This window comes from Helicoverpa armigera, chromosome 9, assembly GCF_030705265.1.
Source record: "Helicoverpa armigera isolate CAAS_96S chromosome 9, ASM3070526v1, whole genome shotgun sequence".
NCBI classification, from domain to species: Eukaryota; Metazoa; Arthropoda; class Insecta; order Lepidoptera; family Noctuidae; genus Helicoverpa; species Helicoverpa armigera.
Window position 1 is genome coordinate 3446335 of NC_087128.1, and position 13388 is coordinate 3459722.

General features: G+C 36.3%; 1 protein-coding gene across 1 annotated transcript in view; it reads left to right on the forward strand.

The window, feature by feature from the left end:
• LOC110371499 (uncharacterized) overlaps positions 1–13388 on the forward strand; it is a 75108-nt gene that overhangs the window by 33098 nt on the left and 28622 nt on the right. The gene's annotated exons all lie outside the window — the stretch shown is intronic.

The window sequence follows — 13388 nt, forward strand, 5'->3', positions numbered from 1 at the left end:
TTACCTAACATCGTAATCGCATTGTTTAATTAAGTAAACGTTAATTAACCGCTGACTATTATTGAGCTCATGTAAGTCTGTGAGTTAGTGATTTATTATACGCTATTGTACAAGTTCGCTATCAATTGGAACTTCGGTTTATGGGACATTAAACGTAATAACAGAAAGTAATTAACCATGTTTTTTATTTTATTTTTTCTCGAAGAATAAAAGGGCGCCGACAACAATCAAGATTGCCGTTTAGTTTCAATTGCGATAAAAGTCTTATCTGAAGTCTTATTGTATATAAAAAAATGTCCGAACATACGTCGTTTATTTTCAATACTTATGTCTTTGATAACTGTAACGAAATCTTTCGCAAATGGGAAATAAAACCTACTTACCACTGCCGGCAATCAACAATCTCAACATCCGATCAATAATCTAGCTATGACTAAAACAACGAAGCAGTCCTAATTGTGACGAGATAAAATTTACATAACAATCTATTCTAACAACTTATAATATCCTATTGATACACTATTATGCATTACGTACGTTGCATTGATATTAATCTATGTCTAATTGGTACACGTCTGATAGCCATTTCGCATCAACTGAAACAATGTTAGTCGACCGCAAACCAAATCGATTCCGGGTTTCACAATCATGTAAATACATCTGTTGTTTTTAAACAAAAGTAGCGCATAACAAGTTAGCATTCCTCGTAAGTACTAGGTCTCGGCGTTTGCGCATTCCGACGACCAGGGAAAGTCTAATGTACGATCATTCGACCTCTTTTCATATTATTTAGCACTGACATTTACCGTACATATTGCTATTGAGATTAACATGAATTTGTTAACATTTAAATTACGTCAGGCTGAGATAGTATGGTAATGTAATGATCAGTAATTGAGCGGTGACTGACAATGATTGAACAACATAATATCATGAAGTTTAACAACAGTTTTTTGCAGGTGAAGTCACTTATTTATCTGTCTCACAAGCTCTGAAAAATAATTGTCTTACCTATTGAAAAATAAAGACACGATCTTTTAGACTAACAGATGCGTCAGTCAACACTAATTGCTGATTAGTCTTAAGTCTAAACGTTATGTCGACACAGTTAAATTACATAAGAAGTGTAATGCACGCGCACAGATCCGTATCTCCTCACAACGCGCACATTCACTGCACAGCGATTAGCGCGCTGTCATAATAAATATTCTAAACATTAAGTCTTAGTTCGGAATCAGATTGACGCGATATTGCGTTATGACGCGCGGACGCAAGTCGCGCTTGCTAGACAGGCCGCGGAAATTTCGCACGCGCGATGTCGCGATGAGATTGTGAAATACGACATCGCGAGACCACCTGAGCGCTGCCTTAGTCGCCACACTGTCGGAAGGAAGAAGATAAAAGATCTAATTTGTACGTCGTAACGGTCTGTGTGAGCACGTATCGAACTAATTAATCGGACCTATTTGTACGTTACCAAAGTCGTTTAGTAGACTTTCAATAGTAAACAACGCGCGAAAGTTTCCCACGGCCGTGTACAAGCAAATATTCTGCATTTATCTAACAACATTATCTAACTAAAGTACATTATATCAATTAGGGAGTATAACAATATAATTTAATTACTGAGATAACAAAGAAACATGTGACTTTCTGAGGCAACACCATCGTATGTGGGCGATGAGGTCGTAAAGTGAAACAAAGTTCTACTGATATTCGTTTTGTAAACCCATTCTATTCGAAAACAACAAACAGGCTCTCAAAAGAAAAACAAACTACTCTTGGATGCTGTAATGTTGAAGATTTATAAAACTAGAGTCCTTTTACGAGCTTTTTCCAGTCAATAATGGCGTTCAATACGCATAGCGAAGACAAGACCCTTTTTATACTGCAAAGTCTAGGTTCACTACCAGTCGCAGTGCAGGCCCGACCCAAGACATCGCCACGTGATTGAGAGGGGTGACACAGTCCGACTGTCACCCCTCTCTTTTCCACTCACATCCTTGCCGCGCCAAAATCACAATAGATTAACTGATTATTCAAATGAATTCCTTAAAGTTAGAAAAAAAGCGCTCGCTTCGCTCGCGGTCTTTTTTTTCTTTGCACATTTTAATTTATTCCTGCGCTTACTTTTGTGACCCAAAACTCAAAAAATTTCGCGCTCGCTACGCTCGCGACTATTCCACTTTTCACTGCAATCTTTTAACTACTACGAGTACTTTTGTGTCCCATAACTCAAAATATTTCGCGCTCGCTATGCTCGCGGCCACTTCCACTATACACTATTTTCTTTTAACTGGTTTGGGTCCTTTGGGTCCTGTAACTCAAAAAATTTCGCGCTCGCTACGCTCGCGGGTTTTCCAAGTTTTGCAGTGCTTTCTTTTAACTGCTCTGGATACTTTTGAGACCCAAAACTCGAAAAATTTCGCGCTCGCTACGCTCGCGACTATTCCACTTTCCACTGCAATCTTTTAACTACTTCGAGTACTTTTATGTCCCATAACTCAAAATATTTCGCGCTCGCTACGCTCGCGGCCATTCCACTTTACACTATATTCTTTTAACTGGTTTGGGTACTTTTGAGACCCAAAACTCGAAAAATTTCGCGCTCGCTACGCTCGCGGATTTTGAAGAATTTACAGTGGTTTCTTTTAACTGCTTTGGGTACTTTTGTGTCCCTAAATTTAAAAAAATTCGCGCTCGCTGCGCTCGCGGCTTTTGCGCCAAACGCAAGTTTCTTTGGATTTAATTGGGTATTTTTGTGTCCCAAAATCTAAAAAACAAATGCACACGGTACTGATGGCAGGTATATGTAGTATGCGTTTAAAAATAATCCATAAAAGAAATTTTGGGGTGCTCAATAGGTAGCCGCCCCGGGCGCCATCCGATGCTACGCCGCCACTGATAATAAGGCAATTCCTAAGCTCGATCAGGTTAGGAGCGTTGCCCTGATTATCTCGCAACGAAAGTTGTAATAATTTTCAAGGCCCCGTCTCGCATACCATGCACGCTCAGTATAATGGCATATTTCTGCTTCAAATACCTCCAGGTACTTACCGTCTTAATGGCACCATAGACATTCACGTTCGAAGATCAAAGCTAGTGCCGAAGCTGGAATTATCCCGAGTGTGTCGAATCGATTATCACTCGATTCCCGTCGTGGAGGCATCTCTATGGCACTCGTTCGTGACCGATCCCTAGTCGAAGCTCTCGATTGTTAACAAGTGCGCAAGAGTGGGGAAAGTTGGGAGGATCATGAAATTAAATCACGTTAGAAAGGAGTATTTAAATTTTAAACCGTGGGTCGTTAAATAAGAGTTAAGACTCACGGCTTTGCAGGTAAAATTACTTACTACACAATATAATTATTAATTGTAAATGAACGAGTAAATTAATTTTGAAGTTACTGCTTTCACTATAATGTGTTTAAGTAAGGCTTTTGTTTTCATATTTGACAAGGGAGATTGAAATAAAGATAACTAAATCGTTTGGAATGGTAAATAAAATCAAATTGAAGTTAACAAGTCTGTATTCCAGTAAACGTATTATTATAATGCATTATACATTGTCCATGATTTCAACTCTCTAATACTTAAATATGCGATACATTATAAGACAACAATACAGACATTGTACTGCCCACACCAGCAGCCGGTAGCTAGAGGGACATTTACTTAATTTTACATCCTACCCACATTAACGTGAACATTCAACAACTGATTTCGCTTTCACGCTACGGACAACTATACAAATTGCTTACCTTTCAAATGTAAGTCGATTTATCTTGTTATGTCTAGAGGGACAGATATCCGAAGAGCGGGACGTGGAAAGCTGCGCGCGCGCCGATCGGGCCCTTCATCGCTGTTTCTGCGCTGAAACATTACAACGCTGTCGACTGTCTCATGTCTGAGATCTTGGCTTTCAAATCAGCCTTCAGAAATAGAAATTATTGCTTTAGTTGAGATGAGGAAATTCAAGAGTCCCGTTATATGTATAGCGTGTTAAATTACATTTTATGAGTACCGAGACAGATTTTATGAAGCATATCCTATAATGAATTAGAAGATGGAGATAGCATTAACCCTATCCTATGCGGCTTTTAGGTACGCATGCATTTATCTTTAGGCACGTGTAGTAAAACCTCCACCTTTTTGGAAACACCACTTTAAATGACCTATTATGAAAAAAAAAAACAAAAAGAAACAGACCTTATTGTTTTCTCAGCCAGCAAATAGTAATTTCAAAAATGGAATTACATAAATACAATTACATCGAGAGCCTGTAAAGCGGTTATTAAACTCCTTATCAGCAGGGTTCAAGCGCGGTGCCCTCAGCTGATTCATTGCACGATCGCGAATCAATTTCCTAGTTTTTGCCCTGGTTGCTTTCCTTCCTGGGCTTCGGGTGATCACGTACAGCTTATCAGTGGTCCGACTGTGAGACTTGCACCACCTTCCGTCTTGTTTAGTCGTTGGAATTGCTATGAATGCTGGACGTAGCTTAGTTTGAACTTGTATTGTGTAATGTCTGGATGTTTTAGTGTTGATAGCACATAGCGGGAAATTGTCTGTGGATACATAAGACGTTAGCCCGATGTGTATTTCTAACAAACCAGCTTTTTGACAAGACAATAATGTAAATAAACTTAACGTTTAATGCTGTTGTCGGTGTTTCTAATTTTCCATTATTTAAAACGAAATGTGCAGGTTGTCAACACCTACTGCCATTGCACAAAGGTTCTTACATTAGAATGTAAATTTCCTTGATAGTGAACTTTAGATTTTAATGCTATAACTTGTTTTGCTTTTCATGTCCATCTACTTTCAGTTTCTTTGCTTAATAAAACGACCATTACTTTGATGAAAACCTGATGTGCGAATATCACTTGAGATATGGTGCACCGTGCACAGAATGAGATATGGTAAAGTGTACAGAGCGCCAAGCTGTAGAAATTTCCGTGAAAGTACGGACATTTTTGAGAGGATATTACAGTACCTTCCTTGGCGAAAATACTGTAAAAGTTGTAATTGAACTGGCTAAAATCTGGGTCGAAACATAAAAGACGGCGTGAACTCCTGCGAACTCAGTTATGATCTGACACTTCATGATTTTAACTTCAAGAGTACTACTTACCTACGTAAGTAGGTATTATGTTAATGGCTGATGGAAACTATTTACAGTAGACAATTTCCCCTCATCCGATTTACAGGAAATATATGCGTAACCAATTTCCTACACGTTTCATATTTGTATTATCTGCGTAACGTTAATAATTTCAATAATAAGTATACCGGATAAAAATAATAATGCAATACAGTAATTGGTGTCATTCAACCGACAAAAACTATAGCTAAAAGATTTTATAAATGCTTCAATAGAGAGACATATTTCTCCATTCGCGACAGGTCCATTACGCAAAAAGTTCCACTCCCATACAAGGGCCTTACCAGATGCTGTTATGAGATTTTTTCTCGACAACATAATAAACAAGTACATTATGCCCTCCATCCTTGATTCATTCCGTGTGAATTTGTCTTGTGAAACTGTATTTTTTCTCAATCACAGGTGGAAAGTTCCATTTAGTCACTCATTGACTATTGTATGTACTTTGATCAACATTTCAGATATCCTTAGTAAAAAGACTGTAACAAAGGTATAGAGATACTAGGTATAATCATTATCAGAACCTATTCATAATCAAATTCATGCATAACCAAATGGAAACTCATCTACAGCCAATACCAGACAAGTTATGAAACCTATTTGTTTTATGACAATAATAACCTGCCAGGATCAAGAATGCCCCATGCCTTTTCCGACTTTTAAGACTAGCATTTTATATGCAATAAGCAGTTTGCATATCTAGCGAGCTTTTAATAAATACCGCATAGCACTTATTACGGAATGTTTATTGAATAAACTAAGTATTATATTAGAACGTAATATCCAATATCACAATGGTATTCTCCGTTTGCAGATTTCTAAGCTTGTTATAGTTAATACCTTTTAAGATTTATGGCACAACGCTGGGTTTCACTCTAATTAATAATTAAACTACAGACAGGTTTATTTCCTTATCATTTTGTTTATATCTACCCCTCCTAAGACAAGGAATCATTATTAAAATTGTGTTTCTGTGATAAAGCCGCTGTTATTATGCATTCATTTTATGATAGTAATCAAATCCTAGGGTCAGCAACGATCATGAAAATGAAACGATAAACTTTAGAGTTGAAATGAAAGCTTTTACTATTTTCGTAATTCACGTTCATTTCATAATAGGTAGCTTTATTACATTCGGATTATCATGGTGTAGTTATCAAGCCCTTAAATTATACAGAATTATAGTAAAGCCTTAAAGCTTGAAATAAAATAAATCGCGGCAAGCCTTTCAAAGCCATGGAGATCTGGGGAAATTTTGACTAGCTATTTCTAAGCTTGCAAGCGTCATTAGAATTAAAAAGCTACTCATAAATTTTATATTGACACCGCCATGTGAACGTTTTCCAAACACTGCATATTTTCCCCTTGACCCCATTAGCTTATGAAGCCTATGGTGTTTTACAATGGGAAATGTGAACACTTGTCAACTTTCCTCTCTTCACTGAAAGAGGTCCATTCAAGCAGTTGTCAATAGAACAGACTTTGTCACGCTATTGTACGAACGCATTGAAATGACATTACATGGGTGGTCACCGAACGATGTAGTTTCTTTGAATCACCTCTGAATGCAGAGATATGTGACAAAGAGTCTACTCGAAGTAATTAAGCTCCATGCTACATAAAAATTGATTGAGAAGCAAAAAGACTGCGCTAACTTCTATATATGTCAACTTGTCAAATAATGCGACTGATTCATGAAACCTAGTAACATAATATGTACAGCCAATCGGAACATATTATACTTATTTACATGATACAACGAAAGAACTGTTACCTATGATTACAAATCGTCGCATGCAACTTCCGCGAGAGTATAATTGAAATTGAATATGGCAAATGAAACCGGGTTAATTACATAAGTTTAAAGTGTTCGCAAAAAGTCCTGCCACACTTCATTAAGTAAGGAACGAACCGACAATAAAACAGCAATTTCTCCAAATCAATTTACTAGTTTTTGTTCAGCATATGTGTGCTGAAATTCTGGTAATATTAATGCATTTTAAATTAATAAGTTTGGCCTCAAAGATGGAAGAATCGTCCAGAGTTCATTGTATTTTAAGTCGGATTCTAGGTTTCTTGGTAAAATCCTGTCTCCGTAAGTGCTTATGTTAATGACGCTCTTAAACTTTAACCTTGTGTTCTTCACTGAAATAAACATAAAATACTGAGGTACCTGCTTGTTTTTGCAAACGAATTAACTTCATTTGCACTCAGTTTATGCTGACTTTATAACGTACATATACTTAAATCGATATTCAAAAATCGATCGATATGAATCAATTATTAAAATTAAACCAATAGTTCAGAAGATGCGTCGGACTTTCTCTTTTTGAATACTAAATCCGTAATTAACTTCCGACATAATCAAATTCGTAATCAAGAACAAATACGATACCCGTGTACATCTTTAATTGTAATTATGTACCCAATGTAGACTTTGCTTTTTATTTTCATCTGCTATTTTATTACTCTCGTAATTTCAAATTGGGCAATTAGCCATTTAGTAATGTAGCTCCGTAAAATATTATAAAAAAAAATACTACATTTATTTTAAAGAAGTAGGCACAAAGGCTTCAATGGAAACTGTTTACAATACAGTCAGCAACAAAAGTCCATCGACACAAGCAAAGTTACAAAATGCCTCAACACTCAAATGCAAAAGTTGTATTATCCTAATGTTCACACATTTTTTTGTAATCGTGACTTACCGTAGTAAGGCCTACTTGTGCAAGTACGAGTTCAGTTTTTTGCATTTTTATTGTGTTTACTGACTCTTGTTGTTGACTATACCTCAACAACACAAATACATACAGGGCTCATCAGATTGTCCGCCCGAAACCTTTCATCCACACAACAGCAGATGTATTTTAACTGCGGCATTTAACCACATGCCTGTATCCAATTACGTTTCCTGTTAAATTAACTGCCAGTTACTTTTCATGGGTTGTGTCCGTTATATCACGGTGCGCCGGCCACGACAAGTGACACAGTTTACGTAATCGATTATTTATTGCAAGCGAGTGCGATCGATATTCATATTAATCGGATGCTCGCCTTAGTATGCAACCTGATTAATCGTTTGCCATTTAAATCGATTTAGCTCGTGCGCGGTCATTGTGTTATCGATTTATTGTAGTACGTTTAACTGTTGATTGTGTGTATGTGTTATGGTTTTAGTGAATGGTATAATAACAGCTAATAATGAAGATTGAAATTATCGTAAAGTTACTTACGACTAAAAGCGCTGCCGTAACTCCATCAAGTATTGTGTTTCTGGTTGCGACTATTTCGCTATCTTAAAGGATTTATATATTGTCTACCATAATATTTTAGAAACTAGACACTTGTATTAGAAATAATTAAAAAATTATAAATGATGCTTTTAATTAATTAAACATCAAACAAATACTTAAAACATTTCATATCGGAATTATAGCTTACGAGAGTAGTTTCAAATAACTTAAGTTTCGTTTAGCTATGTCTTAGCTATGTCTGTATGTATGTACATATGTGCAGAACCTGAAATTATGGAATATAGGTACAATCATTGGAAAGCAGACACCATTAACTGCAATAACAAAATCGTATGTGAGCAATTTTCATAAAACCATTTCGCCCATAATAACCATAATATGAGCAGCCAGCAAATAACATGACATAATTTATACAATTTGCTATACAAAAACCCATTTAATAGAATGACTTAAACAAACAAAAGTTATTGAGTCACGAATAATCGATTTAGTTACGTGTGCATATAATCGAGAGTAGGTGTACAGCCGGCAGGTCAACCTACCCGAATCTGTCAAATTTCACCAATCGAATATCAACCTTCCATTATGGTGATAAGGTTGAAACTCTATTGAAGGAATTTGACAGATTGAGGTAGGCTGTACTCTAATTGCCTTGCCTCCTGGTGATTTCTTATGGTATTCAGATTTGGGCTTTGATAATGGAGACAAATGTCCAACATTTAATCACCATAGCCTCTGGTAGGCTTATCTGTATGACGTTTAAATCACTTTCTTTATGTAACTTGTTTTCGTTTTGTAATACACGAGTTAACAATCTTCGGAAAGAAGATTATATTAAGTACTCGGATACTTACGTTATAGTAATTGCGATGATGATTTAATTTCCATCGAAATGTTTGGTAATGATTTTTGATAGACAGTTGCAAATAGCTTAAAGCTATGTAATATTTTACTTTACGAATGATTAATTTTAGTGGATAAGTGTTTTTAAAACACAGGCAATGCTTATTGGAAAGTATGGTACGCATTTGCATGACCCTCGTTTCGGATGGCAACACGAACAATGATGTTAATTTGAATAATTTGGAAACCTAACATAGTTGGGAAAAGGCTAGGCAGATGGAAACCTCCAACTTTCTAAATAATGTTAATATCCTTTTGTAGTAAAGCAATATTTAAACCAGTAGACAAACCCACTAAATATATTCTACTAGTACCAACTTTATGCGAAGTTATTGAACGACGTTTCATGAAAGCTTTACACACACACTTACACAAAATAAATAACTATGTAGAGGGAAGTGACATTATTACGAAGATACTCCATATCACTTACGTGCTTCATCGATAACTAGTGGGGCCATCACTTGAGTAGGGGCCTGCATAAACATAGTTGCATCACTACGTAGTATTAACATACTGGCGCGTTGGGTCGTGCCCATGCATTTACTGTTTAACTTATTAACAGTTCTGTTCTGCCCTAGTTATGTAAGGAAAATGGGAGGAAAAATCCTGTTAAGTATCGCTTCTATATTTTGTATATGGTTGTTATATTGTGCCTATTGTTTATTCCGACTTGGTTTTTGACTAATTACGAAAAATATGTGCTCTCTGCAACAATGTTAGACAAGGTATTTTTTCTGTCATTTACTTAAAATATGAATAGGTAGAAATCCATATAAAGGCTGGCGATTGCCTGTTCAATGCCCTTTTTTGCTAAAAAGTTCAGTGCAACTCTTCATTACGTCTCCGCATAGACGTAATGAAGAGTTGCACACTTATCTCTCGATACGCATTTTCTTATATCCACGCGAGACGGCCTAAGCGCCTTCATCGCACGCCCCATCAAAATTATGCCATATCAGACATTTATACACTGATTTTCTTCACATTTTAAAACATTTCCGTGCTATCAATATTTTCACACTTTCCATACATTTAATAAATCTTAACACCGTTAAACGCGGGGCAATCAATTTCAATCTGTTAGCTCGAATCTGTTATTATCTTGTACATGTAACAATTTTGCTGTGAAAACATGATGGCTGTGTACTTATTAGGAATTTCACTTCATTACTTATTTTATGGCTCACTCCTACTTACAAACTAATTCTGTTTTACTGCATAGGCGACCTCGTTTGTAGCAGTCGCAAACACGTCGACATTACACGAATACCTACATAATTGTGTGCTGAAAGGTTTGAGGTCATTCCTGTATCGGAAAAATTGTCTTTGGATCTGCATTACGTTCCCATGAGTCTGGAGAGAGAGTTTTTTTTTTGTTTACAACTGTAATTAAAAAAATGATTTTTGGCAAAACAGAATTGACACACGGATAAGAACATTTTATTACGAGTGCTTACCTTACGAAAAGTCTTTGCTTTTAATCTACCGTGGCGGAAAATAAACGTAAATGTTTTTGAAGCGCTTGCAAAAACTTTGCTGCTCGTTTCTTGACAGCTTTCCTGAGTGTTCTTGGAAATATGTCGGTTAGTTTGAGTCGCCGGTGTCTTCTAAGTAATAACATTACTGGATAACGGTAAACGCATTACATAACGCGAAGTAAACGGAAATCATCTACACCCGTAGCTCACTTAAAATTTGTATGGTGAGCTTTTTAAGTAAGGTGATCTTCACACTGCCCCGCATCACGCTGCATCTTGCGTGTCGACGCACCTACGCGCGTTCCTGCGGGAGTGCAGATCTGCATCATCGTGCGGGTTTTTCACGCACTCACGCGCGTAGGTGCGTTTTGTAAATTCACGCACGGCGGCTTCCATTTTCAAATATACACGTCACGCCCATTCAAAATCACGCGCGTCACTTCGGGATCAGTGTGCCATACCTTGCGTTTCGCCCCGCACCTACGCGCGGGGGTGCGTGTTTCTCCGCATGTATGTGCGTGATCCGCATGAACGCGCGTAGATGCATCTTCAGTGTGTTGGACTATGCGTGTTTTCCATACAAACGGAGATATTTCCATACAACGGAAAAAAACGCATCCACGCACTACGCTGCATCATGCGGGGCAGTGTGATAATCGCCTAAAGCCGACTAAGCTTTCGAAAAGGTACAGTAAGAATGTATGTCAACGCGTGACATAGATATTACCCCATAAAAACTGGAGGGATCTTCTGAGATAAGACTCGAATAAGGGTAATGTAGTCTAGTTTGAAGACTAACAGGAATCGCAACGGAAAATATATTTCGCCGTCCTCATATCAAATAGGGAACAGCGCAAGAAGAAAATGAAATGATTTTTAATTAATTATTAATATACAACCTCACAACCTACACAAAAAGGTACTTCCTATTACGTTATCTTAATGAACCAAATATAAGCAGCTACCGATTAAAAGTAGGAGTCAATAAACAAAAATCCTACAACATCCGCTTGTTATATAGATACGACAAATTCCACCAGATATATGCATAATATTAGTAATCTGTAGTCGATTATTATTAATGTACATGCAAATAATTTCCTGTCATTTACCAACCGACTCTTATAAGTACGATTATATAAAACTTTGTGACTGATTACTTGACCTTATTGCAAGTTGATTGATGAGTACTATGTAAAAAGTTTCATTCATCAATTATGTATAAAACCTTCGCTATTGTTCTTTATTAATTGTGTGCACTCTTTAGACGCGTGACACGCTTGACATCTTTTTGTTTTTTTTTTGCGTTATAGCTATTATGTAATTCGATTAATTGCGATATTAACTGTTATAATTAGTCGTTGGTATCTGATTTTGAGTAGAGTAGTTTACAGTTTAGCAAGCACACAGTGCACTTACTTAAATCCCGTCGGCAATTAAAACTTTTTTGATATTAAAAGAATATACTTACAATAACCATGCATTAAAAGACATAAAATGTATTTATTTATATACCTACTTACAAATTATAAGCCCATAGTAGACATCGTAATGACGTAATTAAGTAACGTAAAGTCCACTAAGTTTCTCCGGAAATACTCGAAATGCTAGCGAGGTGACAAGTTTCTAGATATCCTAGGAACCCGGCGAACAAAACCTAGGAAATATGTGCGTGACTTTATCTTATTGTTTTAACTGCGATAATAAATTTATTAAGGCAGTAAAAGCCCGTTGATAGTTAGGAAAGCTTCAATTACATTCTGTAGCAGGAATCGCTTTCGGCTAACGTTGAACGTAAAATGATATTTTGACAGCAAACTAGCAATTATCGGAGATCGTGATAATATCAGTATAATTTTATTATGATCAGTTTATGATGTCATAAATATTGCGTATTACCTGAAAGTATGTGATGGTAGAGATTGTTAAATAACAAAAATGAATAGCGTCAATTTTTTGCCAACTAAATAAATTAAAGGACAATAATACCTTATGTATCACGATTATTAATATCACGATTATTAATATCAAAATTATACACAACATAATTAATTAGGTACTAAAAAAATGACACCATCACAAATAAAAAAGGTGTACAAAAAACACCTAATCTCAATGACATTGAAAAACTAAACAAATGAATTTATAACTCGTTTATTCACTAAAACAATTCTTATTTTATGGCTTGAGAAAATGAAGTATGACAATAACAATTTCTAGTAGCTCAAGTAGGCACGCGACGGGTGAAAAAATATATAGCAATCAACAACCGCATATTATCTGAAATCTTAATATGTTGTTGAAGCATGCTGCGCGTGAGCTGGGTTACCAAGTCACGAGTGGTATGCGATACATAGAAAAAATATAAGGATCTAGCGGTATTGGCTGCTATCTAAAGAAGTAAGGCAGTATTAGAGCAATATTGTACAATGTCTAATTTTGATAGGTCAAGTCTAATTTTAATTTTCTTATCGCTTATTTAGCTAATTCAATCCTAATTATATGATGCTGATCCAAGCTTCATCTTTTCCGCACATTCTTAATATTTATCAATCGGGAGCGATGCATGTGGACATTTATATTTTTT